General features: G+C 43.1%; 2 long non-coding RNA genes across 2 annotated transcripts; one reads left to right on the plus strand and one right to left on the minus strand.

Annotated features, from left to right (window-relative positions):
• Positions 1-513: 513 nt before the first annotated feature.
• LOC143301489 (uncharacterized) lies at positions 514-2,845 on the minus strand. The gene is made up of 2 exons (XR_013057790.1): positions 2,054-2,845; positions 514-1,978 (listed from the first exon to the last, which is right to left on the minus strand). It is a non-coding gene; the product is annotated as an uncharacterized LOC143301489 (long non-coding RNA).
• Positions 2,846-9,478: 6,633 nt separating this feature from the next.
• Positions 9,479-21,415, plus strand: LOC143300960 (uncharacterized). Its single transcript, XR_013057719.1, has 3 exons — positions 9,479-9,725; positions 15,442-15,554; positions 21,209-21,415. It is a non-coding gene; the product is annotated as an uncharacterized LOC143300960 (long non-coding RNA).
• The last annotated feature ends 1,330 nt before the right edge of the window (positions 21,416-22,745 follow it).

Consider the following 22,745-nt stretch of genomic DNA (forward strand, 5'->3'; position numbering starts at 1 on the left):
CACTTAACACGTTCTCACCTCTTCGTGACGTTGCCAACTTGGCCAGTTCAGCACGTTCAAGTTTCCGAGTGCAATGGCTGGTGTTTTTCAATGTGTTATTCGAATTTCTCTTTTTCAACGCGTTTACCAAGTGCAGAGAAGTTACTAAACTAGTCCTTGGATGAAACGTTGACCTCAAGTTCGCAAACCGAAAATTCGTCAAATACAGTTCCACTATTCACACAAGACCAACGTTTTGAAAAAAATGTGACCCGGTTGTTTAGTTGAATTCAGCTCCACCGTTGATAAACATCATTGTCAGTCGGGATTAAAAGGTGAGGGAAACTAAGTTTCTGTTCATGATGTGGTTGTCATCCATTTTTTTTTTATTCGTACGCTTCAGAAAGGCCGTTTTGCGCGACGAATGTCTGTTTTCCTCTTCTATTCTCAGTGTGGTTTAGGCAGCCATTTTGAACCGGCTGGAGAATTTGCTTGGACTGTATTACACCCGCTAAACTTTAAAATGTGGTGGTGTTTAAAAAAAAAAATCAAAGCTAACACTGCATCAGACTTTGGGTTGTCTTCTATTTTCGTACAATACTTCATACAGTGATTTTTGTTTTTTTAAAGCAGAGAAACTGCTATAATTCAGTTAGAAAATATGAAGATTTGAAAGGGGAAAGATACCATTCTCCTGCCTTCCCGAATTTCTCTCCATTACCTCGACAAATTAACATAATTAGTATCATACTTCAGTACCTCGACAAATTAACATAATTAGTATCATACTTCAGTACCTCGACAAATTAACATAATTAGTATCATACTTCAGTACCTCGACAAACTGACATAATTAGTATCATACTTCAGTACCTCGACAAATTAACATTAGTATCGTACTTCAGTACCTCGACAAATTAACATAATTAGTATCATACTTCAGTACCTCGACAAATTAACATAATTAGTATCATACTTCAGTACCTCGACAAATTAACATAATTAGTATCATACTTAGTACTTCGACAAATTAACATAATCAGTGTCATACTTAAGTACCTGGACAAATTCACATGATTAGTATCATACGTCAGTACCTCGACAAATTAACATAATTAGTGTCATACTTAGTACCTCGACAAATTCACATAATTAGTATCTACTTAATTACCTCGACAAATTGACATAATTAGTATCATACTTCAATTCCTCGACAAATTAACATAATTAGTATCATACTTCAGTACCTCGACAAATTGACATAATTAGTATCATACTTCAGTACCTCGACAAATTGACATAATTAGTATCATACTTCAGTACCTCGACAAATTGACATAATTAGTATCATACTTCAGTACCTCGACAAATTGACATAATTAGTGTCATACTTAAGTACCTGGACAAATTCACATGATTAGTATCATACGTCAGTACCTCGACAAATTAACATAATTAGTGTCATACTTAGTACCTCGACAAATTCACATAATTAGTATCTACTTAATTACCTCGACAAATTGACATAATTAGTATCATACTTCAATTCCTCGACAAATTAACATAATTAGTATCATACTTCAATACCTCGACAAATTGACATAATTAGTATCATACTTCAGTACCTCGACAAATTCACAATTAGTATCATACTTCAGTACCTCGACAAATTAACATAATTAGTATCATACTTCAGTACCTCGACAAATTACATAATTAGTATCATACTTCAGTACCTCGACAAACTGACATAATTAGTATCATACTTCAGTACCTCGACAAATTAACATTAGTATCGTACTTCAGTACCTCGACAAATTGACATAATTAGTATCACACTTCAGTACCTCGACAAATTGACATAATTAGTATCATACTTCAGTACCTCGACAAACTGACATAATTAGTATCATACTTCAGTACCTCGACAAATTAACATAATTAGTATCACACTTCAGTACCTCGACAAACTGACATAATTAGTATCATGCTTCAGTACCTCGACAAATTGACATAATTAGTATCATACTTCAGTACCTCGACAAATCTGACAATTAGTATCATACTTCAGTACCTCGACAAATTAACTTAATTAGTATCATACCTCAGTACCTCGACAAATTCACATAATTAGTATCGTACGTAAAGGACCTTGACAAACCAACACAAATGATTATCACACGTTAAGGAACTCGACAAGTTCTGAACGTAGTTAGAATATCACCATAAAGAACTCAAGTTATGAACATAGTTAACATCACACGTTAAGGAACTGAAAAAGTTATGAACATAGTTAACATCACTCGTTAAGGAACTGGACAAGTTACGGACGCAATTAGCATCCAACGTTTCGTAACTCGACAAGAGAATTACTACTAATGAATGTAGCTATCAGATCAGACGAACATAAGTTACGGCAGAGTTTCCCATCACCCGGTGTCCAGGTGAAACGAAAGGTTCCCCCTCTCTTTCGGGGGGCGGGGAAAATGTTGGGGCTTTGTTGGCTGCTCTCGATACATTTTTTTTGGTGTTCACATGGTTGTGTACATAACTATTTTTTACCTGCCTCTCCTTGTACAGTACACACTACCCTACAATGTTTTTTGTAGAATCGGTGTGTGAAAGGGGTCGCCCCCTAGGTCTGGGTGAAGAATGGAAATGAGGTTGTGTGTATAGCGGGGTGAGCGTGGGGTTATATATAGAAACACACTGATGCAAAAATGTACTGGATTCTGTTTTTGCCCCCCGCCCCCCACCCCAATGATGGTTGTGTTGTGTTGTAAGTTGTGGGTGGGTGTGGAATTATAGAGTCTTCCATAGCACGTTTTATAGACAGGTTGTTTTCCTCCATCATCATTAAAACATTTTTTTTAAAGATTTGTTACGTGTGTTTTGCGTGTGTGTGTGCGAGTGCGTGCATGCATGTACACGTGTGTGAGTGCGTGCATGTGTGTGAATGTGTGCATCTGTGTATATATACGTGTGCAAGTGTATGGAACAGTCAGTCAGTGTCTGCAGGTTTTGAAAAAAATATGTTGACGAAACTGGTAGGTTTGTTGGGTTTTTTGTCAAAGTAAGCTCAGTGAATGTCAAACGCATTTCACTGACGGAAAATGAAATTTGTGTTCAATATATGCACTACTTGGGCTTATACTTATCTTTATGCTTAGTTATAACATAATGCCATGACATAAAAATATGCACTACGTTTACATTTATGGTAAGTCATGACGTGAAATATTTAAGTACATTTCACTGACATAAAATGAAATATATGGTAAGTCACATGACTCAAAATAGAAAACGATATTTTTCACAACGTTTTCTGGCAGCAAAAAAGAAGCCGACATTTTGACATAATTTTCTGACAGCAAAAAGTAAACTGACATGTTTTGCAGTCTCCCACTGATATGTGTGTCAGGGTGTTTTTACAGTCCTGTCTGCTCGGTTATTTGGTTCGGGGGGAAGGGGGTGGGGGTTTGGGGGGCGAGATGGAAACTTTTCACTTTGCTACGTGACAGGAGGAATTCATTCTCTCTCTCTCTCTCTCTCTCTCTCTCTCTCTGTGTGTGTGTGTTCAAATTCGTGTTTGGTCTAACCATGTCTGACGGTGGTTGTAATGTTTCCCATTTAACGTGAATTCTGTGTGTGTGTGTTTGTCAGTATGAGTGTATGTGTGTGTGTGTGTGTTCAAAATCGTGTTTGGCCTTTCCAAGTCAGACGGCATTTGCAGTATATGTTTCCCCCTCTACCCCTTAACTTTGTGTGTGTGTGTGTATGCGCGCGCGTGTGTGTGTTGCGTGTGTGTGTGTGTGTGTGTGTGTGTGTGTTTGCGTGTGTATTTTTGTTTAACTGGGGATGTAAATTGTAGAGCAGCGAGAAAGAAAAAAACAAACTGGACCAAAAAGGAGACAGTATGTCTGTGAGCTGAGATTATTTCTGTGTTCCCGCGGTGACTTAACTACGAGACGTAGAGGCGATAAACTGCAAACTGCACACAGTGACGAGTGTCTTAACTCTCTCCATACGAACGGCGAAAGAGACGACGTTAACAGCGTTTCACCCCAATTACCATCAAAATATTGCAAGCGGAAGGCTCTTATACTGAAGACGTGAATGTTGACAAAGAATACCACAATTCTGACGACGGAAGCTAAAGGTTGGGTCATTCAGACACCCACTGGACATCCGAGGGGTCTGTCTAGAGGAGAAGAGAGGACTGGCCGTACTGAGTGAGTTAAGCCACAGCGAAATGTACAACTGTAGGCTATGTTGGGGGGGAATCTGACAAGAGTTCAGTTATGTTGTGTTGCACGGTGTTGTATTGTTTGGGTTGTGTTGTATTTTTTCTCATAACAGATCTCTCTGTGGGGAGCGCGTCGCCACTCATTTTGCTATTATGAATATTTCAGTAGTCGTTCAGTACTTATGATTTCTTTTTTCTTTTTTAAATAAAAACAACAAACATTCAAACGAACAAACAACTGAAAATAATCCAGGATTGCGTGATACGTATAAACTGTTTTCTTCAGCCTTAAGATACACCCGTTTTATTCAATGGGTTGTTCACTATAAGGGGGAGGAGGGGGGGTTACAAACTGAAAACGTTTTTAATAGCATTTTGATTTAGGTCAATGTAAAGCTTTTAAAAAAAAAAATCATCCCCGTATTTAGTCCATTAATCATGAGCATCACCACAAAGTTAGACGGCGCACATTAACATATATCAGTAACATCTTTTTATCATTAAATTATGCGAAGAGGGGGAAGATTCAAATGCATATTACTACACACCGTGGCGCGCGCGCACACACACACACACACACACACACACACACACACACACACACACACACTTGAGATAGATACATAGGTAATTCAGTAATTGATATAACACCGCCGATAATGATTATTAAAAAGTGCTCCCGAATATTGCATATTCTCAAATCTGTCCGTAAATCTGGTTTCTATTTTTGTTTCCCATCAATCCCGCCTCAGTGGCTCATATTAAATTATCATAATAATAACAGTAGTGATTATAATGATGATAATAATAATTATGATTATAAGGTGTGGGGGGGGGGGGGGGTGGAGGCAACAAAGTGCTGACTGCACAGCCATCGGAGTTGGCAGTCGTCAGGCGAAATGAAAACCGAGCACAGCCAAGAAAAAGCCACGTGCTCTGACATTGCCCAGGTCGGAGATGCTAAATTCGGCGTCGGTCCCCCCCCCCCCTCCCCCCCACCGCCCCCCCCCACCCACACACACACACACACACATCCGCCCCCCAGCCCCCGGCCCCCACCTGCTACACCTCGCCTGCAGAGAAAGGGGTGGTTTGGTGTGGGCACCAGGCCAACACGGTCCTTGATGCGAGGAGAGGAGAAAATGATAAATCAGTTTGAAATGGGGAGACACACACACACGCCGCGCGCGCGTGTGTGTGAGTGTGTGTGTGTGTGTGTGTGTGTGTGTGTGTGTGTGTGTGTGTGTGTGTAGCAAGGCATTTGTACTCACACCTAAGTGGACAGACACATGAAGACCCCATTATACACATCACGAACTCGCACTTGCACACACTGAAAAGCATAGAATAACATTTGCACACCCATGCAGACAAATGCACGCATGTACACAATTTATCTACCTCCCTCCCTGTTTGTCTCTTTCTCTCTGTCTGTCTTCCTGTCTGTCTCCCTCTCTCGGTCTGTCTCTGTCTCTCTCTCTCTCACACACACACACACACACGCAGATGCGCGCGAGCGCACACACGCGCGCGCGGAGAGCTAAAAAAAGACGTGGAAGTACGCACATTGACAACCGCTCACACACAAACGTACACACAGGCATGCCCCCACGTGCACATAGATTTTTCTCTCTCCCTCCCCCCTCTCTCTCTTTCTTTTCTCTATCCCCAACTCCGCCCCCTCTCTCTCTCTTTCTTTTCTCTATCCCCATCTCTCTCCCCCCCTCTCTCTCTCTCTCTTTCTTTTCTCTATCCCCATCTCCCCCCCCTCTCTCTCTCTCTCTTTCTTTTCTCTATCCCCATCTCCCCCCTCCTCTCTCTCTTTCTCTTTCTTTTCTCTATCCCCAACTCCCCCCTCTCTCTCTCTCTCTCTTTCTTTCTCTATCCCCAACTCCCCCCCTCTCTCTCTCTCTTTCTCTTTTTTCTCTATCCCCAACTCCCCCCCCCCCCTCTCTCTCTCTCTCTTTCTTTTCTCTATCCCCAACTCCCTCTCTCTCTCTCTCTCTCTCTCTCTCTTTCTTTTCTCTATCCCCAACTCCCCCCCTCTCTCTCTCTCTCTTTCTTTTCTCTATCCCCAACTCCCCCCCCCTCTCTCTCTCTCTCTCTCTTTCTTTTCTCTATCCCCAACTCCCCCCCCTCTCTCTCTCTCTCTCTCTCTCTCTCTCTCTTTCTTTTCTCTATCCCCAACTCCGCCCCTCTCTCTCTCTCTTTCTTTTCTCTATCCCCAACTCCCCCCTCTCTCTCTTTCTTTCTCTATCCCCAACTCCCCCCTCTCTCTCTCTCTCTCTCTTTCTTTTCTCTATCACCAACTCCCCCCTCTCTCTCTCTCTCTCTCTTTTCTCTATCCCCAACTCCGCCCCTCTCTCTCTCTCTCTCTTTCTTTTCTCTATCCCCAACTCCCCCCCCCCCTCTCTCTCTTTCTTTTCTCTATCCCCAACACCCCCCCTCTCTCTCTCTCTTTTTCTCTATCCCCAACCCCCCAGCCCCTCTCTCTTTCTTTTCTCTATCCCCAACTCCCCCCTCTCTCTCTCTCTCTCTCTCTCTCTTTCTTTTCTCTATCCCCAACTCCCCCCTCTCTCTCTCTCTCTTTCTTTTCTCTATCCCCAACCCCCCCCCCCTCTCTCTTTCTTTTCTCTATCCCCAACTCCCCCCTCTCTCTCTCTCTCTCTCTCTCTCTCTCTCTCTTTTCTCTATCCCAACTCCCCCCTCTCTCTCTCTCTCTCTTTCTTTTCTCTATCCCCAACTCCCCCCCTCTCTCTCTCTCTCTTTCTTTTCTCTATCACCAACTCCCCCCTCTCTCTCTTTCTTTTCTCTATCCCCAACTCCCCCCTCTCTCTCTCTCTCTTTTCTCTATCCCCAACTCACCCCTCTCTCTCTCTTTCTTTTCTCTATCCCCAACTCCCCCCCCTCTCTCTCTCTCTCTCTTTCTTTTCTCTATCCCCAACTCCCCCCTCTCTCTCTCTCTCTTTCTTTTCTCTATCCCCAACTCCCCCCTCTCTCTCTTTCTTTTCTCTATCCCCAACTCCCCCCTCTCTCTCTCTCTTTCTTTTCTCTATCCCCATTCCCCCCCCCCTCTCTCTTTCTTTTCTCTATCCCCAACTCCCCCCCTCTCTCTCTCTCTCTCTTTTCTCTATCCTCAACTCCCCCCCCTCTCTCTCTCTCTTTCTTTTCTCTATCCCCATCTCCCCCCCCCTCTCTCTCTCTTTCTTTATCCCCAACTCCCCCCTCTCTCTTTTTTTTCTCTATCCCCATCTCCCCCCCTCTCTCTCTCTCTTTCTTTTCTCTATCCCCAACTCCCCCCCCTCTCTCTCTTTCTTTTCTCTGTCCCAACTCCCCCCCTCTCCCTCTCTTTCTTTTCTCTATCCCCAACTCCCCCCCCTCTCTCTCTCTCTTTCTTTTCTCTATCCCCAACTCCCCCCCTCCCTCTCTCTCTCTTTCTTTTCTCTATCCCCATCCCTCCCCCCCCCTCTCTCTCTCTCTCTTTCTTTTCTCTATCCCCAACTCCCCCCCCCCCCTCTCTCTCTTTCTCTATCCCCCCCCCCCCCCCCTCTCTCTCTCTTTTCTCTATCCCCAACTCCCCCCTCTCTCTCTCTCTCTCTTTTCTCTATCCCCATCTCTCCCCCCCTCTCTCTCTCTCTTTCTTTTCTCTATCCCCAACTCCTCCCCCCCTCTCTCTCTCTCTCTTTTCTCTATCCCCAACTCCCCCCCCTCTCTCTCTCTCTTTTTCTCTATCCCCAACTCCCCCCCTCTCTCTCTCTCTTTCTTTTCTCTATCCCCAACTCCCCCCCTCTCTCTCTCTCTTTCTTTTCTCTATCCCCAACTCCCCCCCCCTCTCTCTCTTTCTTTTCTCTATCCCCAACTCCCCCCTCTCTCTCTTTTCTCTATCCCCAACTCACCCCCCCCTCTCTCTCTTTCTTTTCTCTATCCCCAACTCCCCCCCCCCTCTCTCTCTCTCTCTTTCCTTTTCTCTGTCCCCATCTCTCCCCCCTCTCTCTCTCTCTTTCCTTTTCTCTGTCCCCATCTCCGCCTCTCTCTCTCTCTTTCCTTTTCTCTGTCCCCATCTCTCCCCCCTGTCTCTCTCTCTTTCCTTTTCTCTATCCCCATCTCCGCCTCTCTCTCTCTCTCTCTTTCCTTTTCTCTATCCCCATCTCCGCCTCTCTCTCTCTCTTTCCTTTTCTCTGTCCCCATCTCTCCCCCCTCTCTCTCTCTTTCCTTTTCTCTATCCCCATCTCCCCCTCCCTCTCTCTCTCTCTCATTCCTTTTCTCTGTCCCCATCTCTCCCCCCTCTCTCTCTCTTTCCTTTTCTCTGTCCCCATCTCCCCCTCCCTCTCTGTCTCTCTCATTCCTTTTCTCTATCCCCATCTCTCCCCCCTCTCTCTCTTTTCCTTTTCTCTATCCCCATCTCCCCCTCCCTCTCTGTCTCTCTCATTCCTTTTCTCTATCCCCATCTCCCCCTCCTTCTCCTCCCACCCTCTGTGTCATTACCATCATGATGAATTGTTGCTCCAGTTCATCAGACACACGCTGGTATGTTCAGCACTTTGTGCCATTACATGGGTGCACGCGCGCGCGTCTGTGTCCATATGTTTGTGTTCACGTGTGTGTGTGTGTGTGTGTGTGTGTTTAAAGAAAAAGAATACATTTGGTCTTTGACTCGATATATCTGCACGCAGCAAAGAGTGATCGGTATCCCACGAAATAAGTATATCATTTACAAAGTATTGAAACCATATTTGTGTGATTTTTCTTTCGCTTTAGAAAGGTATCCAAGTTTCTTCACTTTATGATAGAGGTGTTCGAGCTGATTATGAAATAACGGAAGACCCATGTATGGACTTTGGATAAACGATTTTTTGTCAATCTGCAGAGCGGACAGAGGGACGGCGCAAGATGAACTGGCGGCTGACAGTGGAGAGAGACCTCAGACATGTCGACAGACGATGGGGTGACACCAGCAAACAGTGGAGACAGACCTCAGACATGTCGACAGACGATGGGGTGACACCAGCAAACAGTGGAGACAGACCTCAGACATGTCGACAGACGATGGGGTGACACCAGCAAACAGTGGAGACAGACCTCACACATGTCGACAGACGATGGGGTGACACCAGCAAACAGTGGAGAGAGACCTCACACATGTCGACAGACGATGGGGTGACACCAGCAAACAGTGGAGACAGACCTCAGACATGTCGACAGACGATGGGGTGACACCAGCAAGCAGTGAAGAGAGAGACCTCAGACATGTCGACAGACGATGGGGTGACACCAGCAAACAGTGGAGACAGACCTCAGACATGTCGACAGACGATGGGGTGACACCAGCAAACAGTGGAGACAGACCTCAGACATGTCGACAGACGATGGGGTGACACCAGCAAACAGTGGAGACAGACCTCAGACATGTCGACAGACGATGGCGTGACGCCAGGACCGTGGACTGTGGAGCACCGTGACTGCCTCATGAGTCCAGCGACGTGGGAGCATCTAAGTCCAGGTAAGGTTTGGGGTTTCCATTTCTTCTGTCACTGATATATGGAGTGCGTTGTTTCCCAAGATGTTTTGAAAACTGGACAGCGTTGTTTACGAATATCTTCGAAAACAGAGGATAGCATTGTCTTTAAAAAAAAACTGATGTTTCCAAGCGGCAGTTCTGATTATTTTTTGAAAGACGTTCTAAAACAATGGATAGCATTGTTTCCAAAACTGGATAGCGTGAAAATTGTTTTCGAATGTGTCGATTGTAGATAGCGTTGTTGTTGTTATTTGGTTTTTCCCGAATACATTCTTGAATAGCATCCCCTTGAAAAGGAATTTTCAATGTCTTGAGCCGTCTGCATGTGATTGAATAATTATATCTCTCCATAACACGTACTATGGTAGGTCTTGTTTCCAGGCTGTTCAACAAAGAACGCTTTCGATCTTTGTACGACTTATTTGTAATCCTTGACGACAGTTGGCTGTCTCCATGCATCGCAATGGTCTCTCTCTCTCTCTCTCTCTCTCTCTCTCTCTCTCTCTCTCTCTCTCTCTCTCTCTGTATGTGCGTGCGTGCGTGCTCCATTATCTGACACTTGATCGTCAGATATTATGCTTAGCATATATGCTGTTTTTTTTCGTTAATGTTATACAGACGAGTTAAGTGTAAATGATGTCACAGAGACGAGTTTAGTATGTGTATTGTGGCTTCTTTTTTTTTAATGCATACTTTGTGCATTGGTATGTAAAAGGTGTCTTTTTGAAAGATCGTTTTTTCGCCAGCGTGTGCATAAAGTGGCACTCGTGTAAGCTGGCTGTCTGTCATTGAAGCTCATTCATGGCATTTCACCTCTGATTTGAAATGTTTTTTGAGTCGAACAAGATACCGCTATGCTCGCTTTTATAAAGCCGACACAGCAGCAAGCAGGTCCTCTGTTTTTTTTCCAGGATAATTCTTTCAGATGTGTGTTGTCTTTCATAATTATGAAAATATTAGAGAGTGCGTGCGTTGTGTGTGTGTTTGTCTATGTGTGTTGTTGTTATGTAAGTTCTGAGTATGGGCGTGCACGCACGCGTGTGTGAAAAAGTCGAGGTGTGTGTGTGTGGAGGAGGAGGAATTTTGTTTAATGTCCCGTCACACATATCGGTGATTGAAGACATTTTGTTAAAGTATTTATGAATACATTTGAGTATTATCGGTTAGAAGGGGTGGGAGATGTGTATGAATGGAGGGTTGGGGGAAACTGGGCAAATGGGGGTGAAATTTGAAAAAAGAATCTAAATACAGTTGCAGGAAATTACTTAAAGGACTTCGTAAAAGGGAAGTCGTTAAACTGACAAGCGAAACAACCGATAATGAATGCAAAAAGTCAAAAACATCAGCGTTCTCTGTCACTTGTAAAGACACACTTTCGTGTACGTAAGGCTTCATCAAGCTACAGTCAAAAATGATATGCTTAATTGTCAGGTTACTAAAGCATATGCACTTGACATTAAAACAATACTCTGTGTGTGTGTGTGTGCGTGCGCGCGCGTGTGTGTGAGGCCTGGTTAGGAATAGATGAAGCATGCTGTCCCATTGCGCCGCTGCAGCCTGTGAGGTAATGAGTTAATCAAAATCTGTATCGAAACTGGGAACATGGGCCACCCCCGGAATAACAAACCAGTAACTTAGGGTGACGTGTTTGTAGCGCTGTGCCAAGCATTTTCAATTTAAAACGACAAACACCAGCCCACACACTTGGGAGGCAGAGTCGGTCAGACGTTGGACTTGTGGCCCAGTGTTCACCAGTGATCAGGGTTCGAGGCCCCCGTTTCGGCATGGGGCTGTGTTCTTGGGGGAAGGCGCTTTACTCCGAATTTCCCTCACTCCACCCAGGTGTGAACGGGAACCGTACTGGGAAGGTGTTAGAACGGCAGAAGGAGAGAATTGAGCCCAGTTTTTCCAATGCCATCCCAACAGTGGGTAGTGTGTTCAGTGATTGTGCCAACCCTTAACCATTAACCCTTTTGGCATCAAACTCTCCTCACTAACAATAGCGAATGTGACCAAAAAAACCCAAAAACAAACAAAACAAAAAAAAGGCCGCCCTGCTGTTGCCAATATCCATTCCATCTTTTCTGGCCAACTTCAACTACTTTCCTTTTATATCAAAATCATTTCTGGTCTGATTTATCGCCGACCAGACGAACGCCTGCTGGGCGATATATATATAACTTGTCTTGTCTTTTTGGCAACAAGCATCTTCTCGCTTCAAGTTGTGCTCAGTGAAATCTATTTCCAGTTCAGTCGGCAATTAAAAGATTGCTGGGCACTGTTCTCTCTGTTCTGAGGGGGAGGGGTGGGGGGCGGGGGTTCGGGCGTAGGTGGGGGGATCAAGGGGGCGGGTGGGGGGGGGGGGTCTGGTGTCTGGCTTTTAGGCGAGATGAAATTTACACAGGTAAAAAAAAAAGAAAAAAAAGGCGTATATATATATATATAAGGTCTAAGAGCGTGGCGTACTTGGCAGAGGTGAAAGAAAAACTGTACGCCAGCGATGGAGATTTATTTAAAAGAAAAAAGAAAGCGCGTACACACACATGCTCACGCACACATGCACCCATACACAGGCGCGCGCACACGCACACATACACACGTCTCTCTTTCTCTCTCTCTCTCTCTCACACACACACACACACACACACACACACACACACACACACACACCTCACTCTCTCTCTCTCTTTCTCTCTCACACACACACACACACACACACACACACACACACACACACACACACACACACGTCTCTCTCACACACACACACACACACACACACACACACACACACACACACAGATTCCTCACTATTTCTCCCTCACTCACCCCCCACCCCCCACCCCCACCCCCCTCAACAAACAAAATGGACAGACACCACAAAAGATGCTGTGAGGGTTGGGAGAGAGAGTAAAGGAAAAGGTAACTGAGGAGTGAAGGGAGAAAACTGGGACCGGGGTCATCATGGGTGATGGATAGCAGACCCGAAATCAGGCAGATAAATGAATATATGAATGGATGCGTAAATAAATAAACTGGACTCTTTCTTTGTTGGTAAAAGATGTCAGGACCACACAGGGCCAGATAAACTGGATGGCAGATGCCAGCAATCGGGCCGCTGAGTAATGTGTGTGTGTGTGTGTGTGTGTATCGAAAAAAAAATATATAAAATTATGACTGAATGAAATAATAAGCACACATTGGATGGAAAAACGGCTCAATAAATAAGTAAATGAATGAATAAATAAATACATAGATGAACTAATTAATCAAGAAGTAAATGAACACTAGAAGAACTTGAATAGACAAACCGGATGGTAGATAACAACAACAACAACAACAACAAAAAAGAATAAAATGCTTGGCAGGCATTAACAAACAGCCTAATCAACAAATAGATATTTAGGTAACAAACATTAATCAAGCAACCCAAAGAAATGAATGATTAAATAAACAGAAAACATCAATTGGTCTCAAACGAAATGCAGCAAGCATGAGTGATTCATATACTTTTTTTGTGCTTTATTATTATCATAATCATTATTTTCTTGGGGGGAGTGGGGAAGCAGTTCCCATGTTCTGAATCTGTCGATCGTATCGTTGATGTTTTTTTTCATTACTGGATCCAACTTTCAATGAGGGAAAAGTAAAAGTCGATTGTTTGAGTCACCATCATCTGCAGGCAAGTTTCAACCAGAAGTAGTTTGTTTTTGTTTGCTCGCTGGTTTGGGGGCAGTGAAACTGAAGAAAAAAACCAGACTCGTGTGTGTATGTGTGCGCGTGCGTGTGTAAAGATAATGGTTTCCAGTGACTCTGTTTTGCTCTGAAAATAAAATTGCGTTTGTTGTTCGACTCGTCACGCTGATCTGTGTGAGCAGCTGTCAAAAGCACTGCAGTGTATATACACTGACTTCCTCTTTCTGCTCCACTTCTTCATCTTTCCCTTCAGCTGTGGCCGCTATTTTGGGGCGTCGTAATCTGTACTGGTTTCCTTTTCTTTCTTTCTTTTTCTTTTCTTTCTGGTTTTGTGTCTTTCTCTTTTCATCCCTCATTTGTGTTTGATTACCTGCACCCATTGCAATACGTGCCAGTCTCAGTTTACGACATCTTTTATCTTACTGTTTATGCGTGTGGTGAACATCGATGATAAACGTGTGACTTACCCGTCCGATTTTATCATGACAGTCAGTCCTTTGAATCAACCGGCCCCTGAGTGAAGGGGGTGCAACAGGGGCGAGGGGACTGAATAGGTGAAATGGGAATGGTGGGTAGGTGAAATAGAGGCTGTTGAGGGCAGCTACACTGTAGGTGAAATGGGAATGGTGGGTAGGTGAAATAGAGGCTGTTGAGGGCAGCTACACTGTAGGTGAAATTGGAATGTTGGGTAGGTGAAATGGAGGCTGTTGGGGGCAGCTACACTGTAGGTGAAATGGGAATGGTGGGTAGGTGAAATGGAGGCTGTTGGGGGCAGCTACACTGTAGGTGAAATGGGAATGGTGGGTAGGTGAAATGGAGGCTGTTGGGGGCAGCTACACTGTAGGTGAAATGGGAATGGTGGGTAGGTGAAATGGAGGCTGTTGGGGGCAGCTACACTGTAGGTGAAATGGGAATGGTGGGTAGGTGAAATGGAGGCTGTTGGGGGCAGCTACACTGTAGGTGAAATGGGAATAGATGTATTCTGTTCATTCAATGACATGGATCAACAGTACTGAGTCCTTCCATTGGTGGTCATCAGTCATCATTCATTGTCTGTGGTGGTCAGGAAGGAGAATGACTCAAATTGATCAGTGTGTGTGTGTGTGTGTGGTCTTAAAAGTTAAGAAACAAACGTTACAGAAATATTTGGATAGGACTGATTTCTTTTCTCAGTATTATTTTTTAATCGTTGTTGGATCAAATCTGGTCTAAAACCCTGCACATATTGTCAAATTATTCATATTCTGTTGCTGATCATGTATTACTAAACTTGTATTTTCAAGAGAAAATCGTAGAGAAAGAAGAATATAAAAAAAACAACAAGACTTCTAAAGCATCTCAGTATTCTGTTGGTTTCTTATTAAAATTTATGTATAAATAAATTAATTGATTAACAAATAAATAAACAGTACGCAAAACATCTCGGCGCTTTGTTGGCTTCCTTGTGAAAATGTTAGTTAATAGAGATAAATAAATAAATACATGCACTAGTGCGCGCGCACTCTCTCTCTCTCTCTCTCTCTCTCTCTGCAACATATGTGCAGACCTGCCAGTGCCTGAACCCCCTTCGTGTGTATACGCACGCAGAAGATCAAATACGCGCGTTAAAGATTCTGTAATCCATGTCAGCGTTCGGTGGGTTATGGAAACAAGAACATACCCAGCATGCACACCCCCGAAAACGGAGTAATGCTGCGTACATGGTGGGGTAAATAAACAAAACGGTCATACAGGTAAAATGTTAAATGTTACATGTTTGTCTGAATGTGTAGGTGTGCGTGCCTAAAATCTGATTGAATGACACAGGAAACGAATGATGAGCGCCCAGTGGCAGTCGTCAGTCGGCTTTACACAGGTAGGCAGCCTGTTGTGTAAATGACTCCGTGTTTGTAAAGCGCTTAGAGATTGGTCTCCGACTGAGGATAGGCGCTATATAAGTATCCATATCAGTCAATCAATCAATCTCTCTCTGTCTCTCTCAGACCTGTCTTTTCTGTGTCAGGCTGACAGCTGCAGGAAGGGTGTGGCTGACGGATGTGCAGTTTGCCTGGGGACCAAGCTTGAAACAACAGACCAGGTTCCATACCAGGACACACCAATGTACTTCTCAATCAGGTTCGTTCCAGCTTGACTTAAGGTTCTAATGTATCATGATGCACTACTTTTAATTAGTGCCTGGCGACATTCTGTTTCAGCTGGTCTCATGCAGCTTGGTATAGCTTTTTGTTTTAATTTGTGTCTCATACCATACGGAAATTTAACTTGTCTCATGCCGCATGGAATAATTTTTGCTTTTGCGTCTCATGCCATATGGTAACTTTTGTTTTAGTTTGCATCTTGTGCCATATGGTAACTTTTGTTTTAGTTTGCATCTTGTGCCATATGGTAACTTTTGTTTTAGTTTGCATCTTGTGCCATATGGTAACTTTTGTTTTAGTTTGCATCTTGTGCCATATGGTAACTTTTGTTTTAGTTTGCATCTCATGCCATATGGTAACTTTTGTTTTAGTTTGCATCTTGTGCCATGTGGTAACTTTTGTTTTAGTTTGCATCTTGTGCCATATGGTAACTTTTGTTTTAGTTTGCATCTTGTGCCATATGGTAACTTTTGTTTTAGTTTGCGTCTTGTGCCATGTGGTAACTTTTGTTTTAGTTTGCGTCTTGTGCCATATGGTAACTTTTGTTTTAGTTTGGGTCTTGTGCCATGTGGTAACTTTTGTTTTAGTTTGCGTCTTGTGCCATAAGATAACTTTTGTTTTAGTTTGCGTCTTGTGCCATATGGTAACTTTTTAGTGCCTCGTGCCATATGGTAACTTTTTAGTGCCTCGTGCCATATGGTAACTTTTGTTTTAGTTTGGGTCTTGTGCCATGTGGTAACTTTTGTTTTAGTTTACGTCTTGTGCCATATGGTAACTTTTTAGTGCCTCGTGCCATATGGTATAACTTGTTTTAACTAGTGTGTCATGCCATATGGTATAACTTTAAACTTCTCATGCCATGTGGTATAACTTTTGTTTTGACCTGTCTCAGGCTATGTAACTTTTGTTTAAACTGGTCTGGTATAACTCTCAAGTTGAATCTCTGGCATATGATGTAACTTTTGTTTTAATCATGTAGGCCTGTGCTGTTTATGACATTGCCAAGTCAGGCACTGCCATTTTGTCAGAATGGTATTTGTGAGAATGCCACATCTGAACAGCTGACACTCATGTTAAATCAAGGGCAATTAGATTTTTTTTTTCCCAGCAAACAACTTGACCTTCATAGCCTTACGCTTTTAGGGCTGGATATTAAACTTTAAAAAAAACCAAAAAAAACACGTTTTTGCCAGTTCCACTTCCCATGGTAACTCATGAAAGGAAATTGTTTAAAAAGTTTGTGTTTTAAACAAAATTTAGATGCATTTTTCTCAAAACTTCCCCCCCCCTCGCCCCCACACCCAAATTTGGTGGGCAACCCCCGGAACTGATGAATGTTAACATGCTGACAACTGCGGAGAATGTGTAGAAAATGATCGTTGACATGATGTACGGATTTAGAAAATGCCGAGGGCTGGAAATCAGACAGGGGAAGGAGTGGGCAGGAGGGGCTGGGGGAATGTGTGTGAAGGAGGGGGAGGGGGGCATTCAAGTTTGTTGTCAGTTACCTGCCCTTTCTCCCCCCCCCCCCCCCCAACCCTCCCACACCCCTCCCAAGTCCTGGAATGTTGAGTACTGATCCTGGCACGGTGTTTCAAGGTGCTCTGCAGAAAATTAAGTTCTTTAGTGGGCAGGAATGTAAGTAACTCTGCTAAGCAGACTAGAATACATAAGAAAAAAGAAAAATACCATTAGTTCTCTTAACATTTTTTTTTCATTTTTTTTTTCAGTGTTCACATTCTCATCAATGTGGCCTATTAAGTCTTTCCATTGATTTGGGGGTTTGCAGATAACAGCTTTACATACCTGCAGCATAAACAATCAATATTTCCTGCACCGTATTAAAAAATTCCCTGATGTAACCAGATTAACAGATGCAATGTAAACGGCAGAAGTAAGCAAGTTAATTTTTATAAGCAAAAGAATGCAAGTAATGTATAAGCAGAAGTGTGCCAGTTACTTTTGAGCAGAAGTAAGCAAGTTGAATACAAGCAATATGCCAGTTACTTTTAAGCAAAGAATGAAAGTTATATATTAGTAGAAGTATGCAAGTTACTAAACAGAAGTATACAAGTTACTTTTAAAGAGAGGTGTAGAAGTTATTTATAATAGACGTATGCAAGTTATTTATTATTAAGTTATTTAAACTGAATCTGAAAGAATATAACAGGAAAGACAGAGAACACTCACGTAATGGGTGTGAAAGAGAAATCTGTTTCAAATCATAAAGAAAAAAGTCATACGAAAAAAAAGCCAAAATATGACTGAAAAATCTCTCTCTCTCTCTCTCTCTCTCTCTCTCTCTCTCTCTCTCTCGCACACGCTCACGCACGCACGCACACACGGACCAAAGGAAAAGAAACCCACAAAATGATCCAGTGGACAGCACCAGTGCAACCAGATGTTTTATAGTTCTTTGTTTCTGACAGAATGACCTGTACCTGGCATGTGGCATCTGTGGACATCACATGTCAGTCATAGCATCAAAACGATATATATATATATAATAAATCTGGCATTGTCAGCACACGCACACACATTATATATCATAAATCTGGCATTGTCAGCACACGCACACACATTATATATTGTAAATCTGGCATTGTCAACACACACACACACACACACACACACACACACACACACACACACACACACACAGAGAGAGAGAGAGAGAGACTGACACAGACGCACGAACGCACGCACGAGCCTGGCATCAGTTGACAATTGTATGTTAGTCATGGCAACATAACATCTATTGTAAATTTGGCATTTTCAACAAGCATTGTCAGCGCGCACGCACACACACACACACACACACACACACACACACACACACACACACACACACACAAGCACAAGCACAAGCACAAGCACACAAGCCAGGTATCAACTGACATTCACATGTTAGTCATGACAACATGATGCATCATAAAATTGTCATTTTCAACAATCAAAAGCAAAATGATGATCATGTAGGTTGGGTTGCTTACATGTCAACAATATGAAGCATGTATTAAACCTCATTTAATAATTATGCTGAATTCAGGAGCAAAATTAAAGCGAAGAAAAAACTGAAATAAGCATTGTTTATTAGTACAGGTTGATTACAACAACAGCATCAACAACATAAGGAAATGACCTTATTGGTATTTCATGCATTTTCACAATTCTGTATTGAAGCTAAACATAAAAAATCAGCATTGTATATTAAATTCAAGTGTATTACAACAGTAGCGATAACATAAGCAAATAGTTGTTTTTTTTCTTCTAAATTTAAGCAACACACAAAAATAACCACACAAAAAAAATCCGTATTTCATGTGCACTCACAATTGTGCATGTAATAAATCAGAACTTAATATGTCATAGAAAGTCAAATGGTTTTAAACACAAATGAATTCAGAAGGGCAAACTTTTAATTTCTGTATCGTCTACTAGCAGGAAAGACTTGGAAACCTTTGCAATCATGTCATAAAATGTATGTGCCCTAAAACACAAAGGTGTATACATGTGCAATCTGTTATTAACTAAACTGTTACAGAATAGAAAAACAGTTGGTGCCTGCAAATGTGTGACTTAATGCATCTTTATAAAAGGATACAGTCAAGGAAAGTGAACCCTTGCTTGAAATGATTTTGAGCAAGACGGGAAAGGCTTTTTTTTTCTTTTCTTTTTTTTATAATTAATTTGCATGCAAAATGCACTTTTTTTGTGTGGTGGATTTCAATGGCGACAGTTCAGATAAATTTTAATTGCCCCAATGGGGCATATGAAATAAACTTCTTGCCTTGCCATGGTATGAAAATTAATCAGTTCTTTTGAATTATCCAACCCATTTAGAGTACGTTAAAGATAGACTGAATTACTTAGGACTAAGCTGTGTCTGGGAAACCAGCTGATCACTTTAAGCAGTGATTAATGAAACGTTGCAGGATCAGCAAGTTTTTAATTTGAAGGATATTTCTGGACTTACGGATAGTATGAATTTGTCCAGCACTTCAACATACAGAGCTTGGAAGCCACAAGGTAGCATTTTGAGAGGACATATTGCCGCTGCTTTTTCTCTAACTCTGAACCTTGCAGTTCGAATGAACTTACTCTTTCGATACATAGGTCTCTGTATTCAGCTCTCAAGTCCGGCGTTAAACTCAACCTCTTCCCAATATAGCCTCCATCCCCAATAAAGCCTCCATCCACTGCCTCTTCACAATACAGCCTCCTCCATCCCCTGCCTCTTCCCAATATAGCCTCCGTCCCCTCCCTCTTCCCAATATAGCCTCCATCCCCTGCCTCTTCCCAATATAGCCTCCATCCCCTCCCTCTTCCCAATATAGCCTCCATCCCGTCCCTCTTCCCAATATAGCCTCCATCCCCTGCCTCTTCCCAATATAGCCTCCATCCCGTCCCTCTTCCCAATATAGCCTCCATCCCCTACCTCTTCCCAATATAGCCTCCATCCCCTGCCTCTTCCCAATATAGCCTCCATCCCGTCCCTCTTCCCAATATAGCCTCCTCCATCCCGTCCCTCTTCCCAATATAGCCTCCATCCCGTCCCTCTTCCCAATATAGCCTCCATCCCCTGCCTCTTCCCAATATAGCCTCCATCCCGTCCCTCTTCCCAATATAGCCTCCTCCATCCCCTGCCTCTTCCCAATATAGCCTCCGTCCCCTCCCTCTTCCCAATATAGCCTCCATCCCCTGCCTCTTCCCAATATAGCCTCCATCCCCTCCCTCTTCCCAATATAGCCTCCATCCCGTCCCTCTTCCCAATATAGCCTCCATCCCCTGCCTCTTCCCAATATAGCCTCCATCCCGTCCCTCTTCCCAATATAGCCTCCATCCCCTACCTCTTCCCAATATAGCCTCCATCCCCTGCCTCTTCCCAATATAGCCTCCATCCCGTCCCTCTTCCCAATATAGCCTCCTCCATCCCGTCCCTCTTCCCAATATAGCCTCCATCCCGTCCCTCTTCCCAATATAGCCTCCATCCCCTGCCTCTTCCCAATATAGCCTCCATCCCGTCCCTCTTCCCAATATAGCCTCCTCCATCCCGTCCCTCTTCCCAATATAGCCTCCATCCCGTCCCTCTTCCCAATATAGCCTCCATCCCCTACCTCTTCCCAATATAGCCTCCTCCATCCCGTCCCTCTTCCCAATATAGCCTCCTCCATCCCGTCCCTCTTCTCAATATAGCCACCATCCCGTCCCTCTTCCCAATATAGCCTCCATCCCCTGCCTCTTCCCAGTATAGCCTCCATCCTCAATTTAGCCTCCCATCACTGCCTCTTCTCTTGTCTCTAGTTTCCCCAGCTTTGTATTTACACGTTTTGTTTTTGGTCGTCGTGAAATGGAGTTATGCATGCATGTGAATGACGGGTGTGAACGCCCTTTATCTGTGGACAAGATTCAGCAATATATATATGTATCAATCATTATTACTGTTATCAATATTGTTGTATGCATGCTTGTGAATGACTGGTGTGTAAGTGCTTTGATTGGTCTCGGCACAAGATTCAGCACTATATATAAATATTATTACTGTTATTTTGTTTGTTTATTACTATTATCATTATCATATTTGTGTTGATGAAGGAGAAAGTGGTCAATGTGATTTTATTGATGTGACAGGGGGACTGCAGCCACAGAACCAGGGAGGTCCATCAAGAGAGGACGACAGTCCTCAGCTGACCACAGCTTCCCAGTTCTACAACTACGGGAAAGCCGCAGTGAGCACACGTGAAGGGGACAACAGCAGGAGCTGATGACGTGCCAGAAGTGTTGACCTGCAGGAGGAAAGGCAGAAACGGGCATCCTCACTGTCATTGATGCTGTGCTGCTGCTGTCCCAGTAATCCACAATGAACTATCACTTTTCTAAGACAGTGCCAGTGTCAGCAACAGAAACAGGCATCCTCACTGTCATTGATGCTGCTGTCCAGTGCCAGCAGTCCACAGTGAACTACCGCTTTTCTAAGACACTGCCAGTGCCAGCAGTCCACAGTGAACTATCAATTTTCAAGTCCACAGTGAACTATCAATTTTCAAGTCCACAGTGAACTATCGCTTTTCTAAGACAGTGCCAGTGCTCCACAGAACTATCGCTTTTTTTTTAATAGAGTGCCAGTGTCACCAGTCCACAGTGAACTATCAATTTTCAAATACAGTCAAAATTATTGAAAAAATTGTTCTCTCCCAGCTTTCAGACAATTTAGCATTAAACAACCTGTTCTCTTCTTTTCAGTCAGCATATAGATCTGCCCATAGCACTGAAACTTTGTTGAAAGTAGTTAATGACCTGTTACTGTCTGTTGATGAAGGCAAACTATCTGTTAACTTCGCTGGATCTGTCGGCTGCGTTTGACACAATAGACCACAGCATACTCTTTTCCAGACTAGAGCATGTGAACTATCCATCCACAGTGAACTATCGCTTTTCTAATTGACGAACATGCCTAGGTGGAGACTGCCATGTGTTGCTTATATACCAGCCTCTGCCACCACGTCCCAATGACTGCCTCCAGGGATGGATGGATGAGGGGACATGGACAGAGTGCTGTTACTAAATACCATTGTGCACGGTTTCCTGGGCAGTCTGCACCATTGTGTTCAGTGGTGGTACAGGTGCTAGTTATTCACACTGGCTGTCTGGAAAAAAATTATCTGAGGGTGGGTGGACTTTTCAGTTGTCATTGAAGGTGCAAGATTCAGTGGTCCTCATCTGTTTATTTGTGAGATTAAAGATTGACAGGTTGGGGGGCCACTGGTTCGCTCACTTTCAGTGGAACATTAACATGTCATACCTGTACCACCACTGAACATAGGTAGGGGGCTGCTTCAGCTTGCTGCCTTGTTTGATTTTGAGGACTAGGGGGACGACACTCCAGTTGAATTGGTAAGGTTCAGAATTGACATTTACTAGGGGGAGGAACGGCCATTTCGTAAAGTTGGACTTAGTATATACAGGAATGCGCCTTCCTCCCCCTTTTTTAAAAATCAAATTTTGATATTGAATTGTTGAAAATGCAATGCTTGTTCTTTATATATCATTTAATATGAATATAAAAAGAATGAATAAAATTTTCAAGGAATGATTTGCATTGTTTGTTCTTTATACCATTTAAAAATGAATAAAATTTTCAAGGAATAAAAATAGTTTGCATTGTTTG

Source organism: Babylonia areolata, chromosome 27 (genome assembly GCF_041734735.1).
Source record: "Babylonia areolata isolate BAREFJ2019XMU chromosome 27, ASM4173473v1, whole genome shotgun sequence".
Taxonomy (NCBI): domain Eukaryota; kingdom Metazoa; phylum Mollusca; class Gastropoda; order Neogastropoda; family Buccinidae; genus Babylonia; species Babylonia areolata.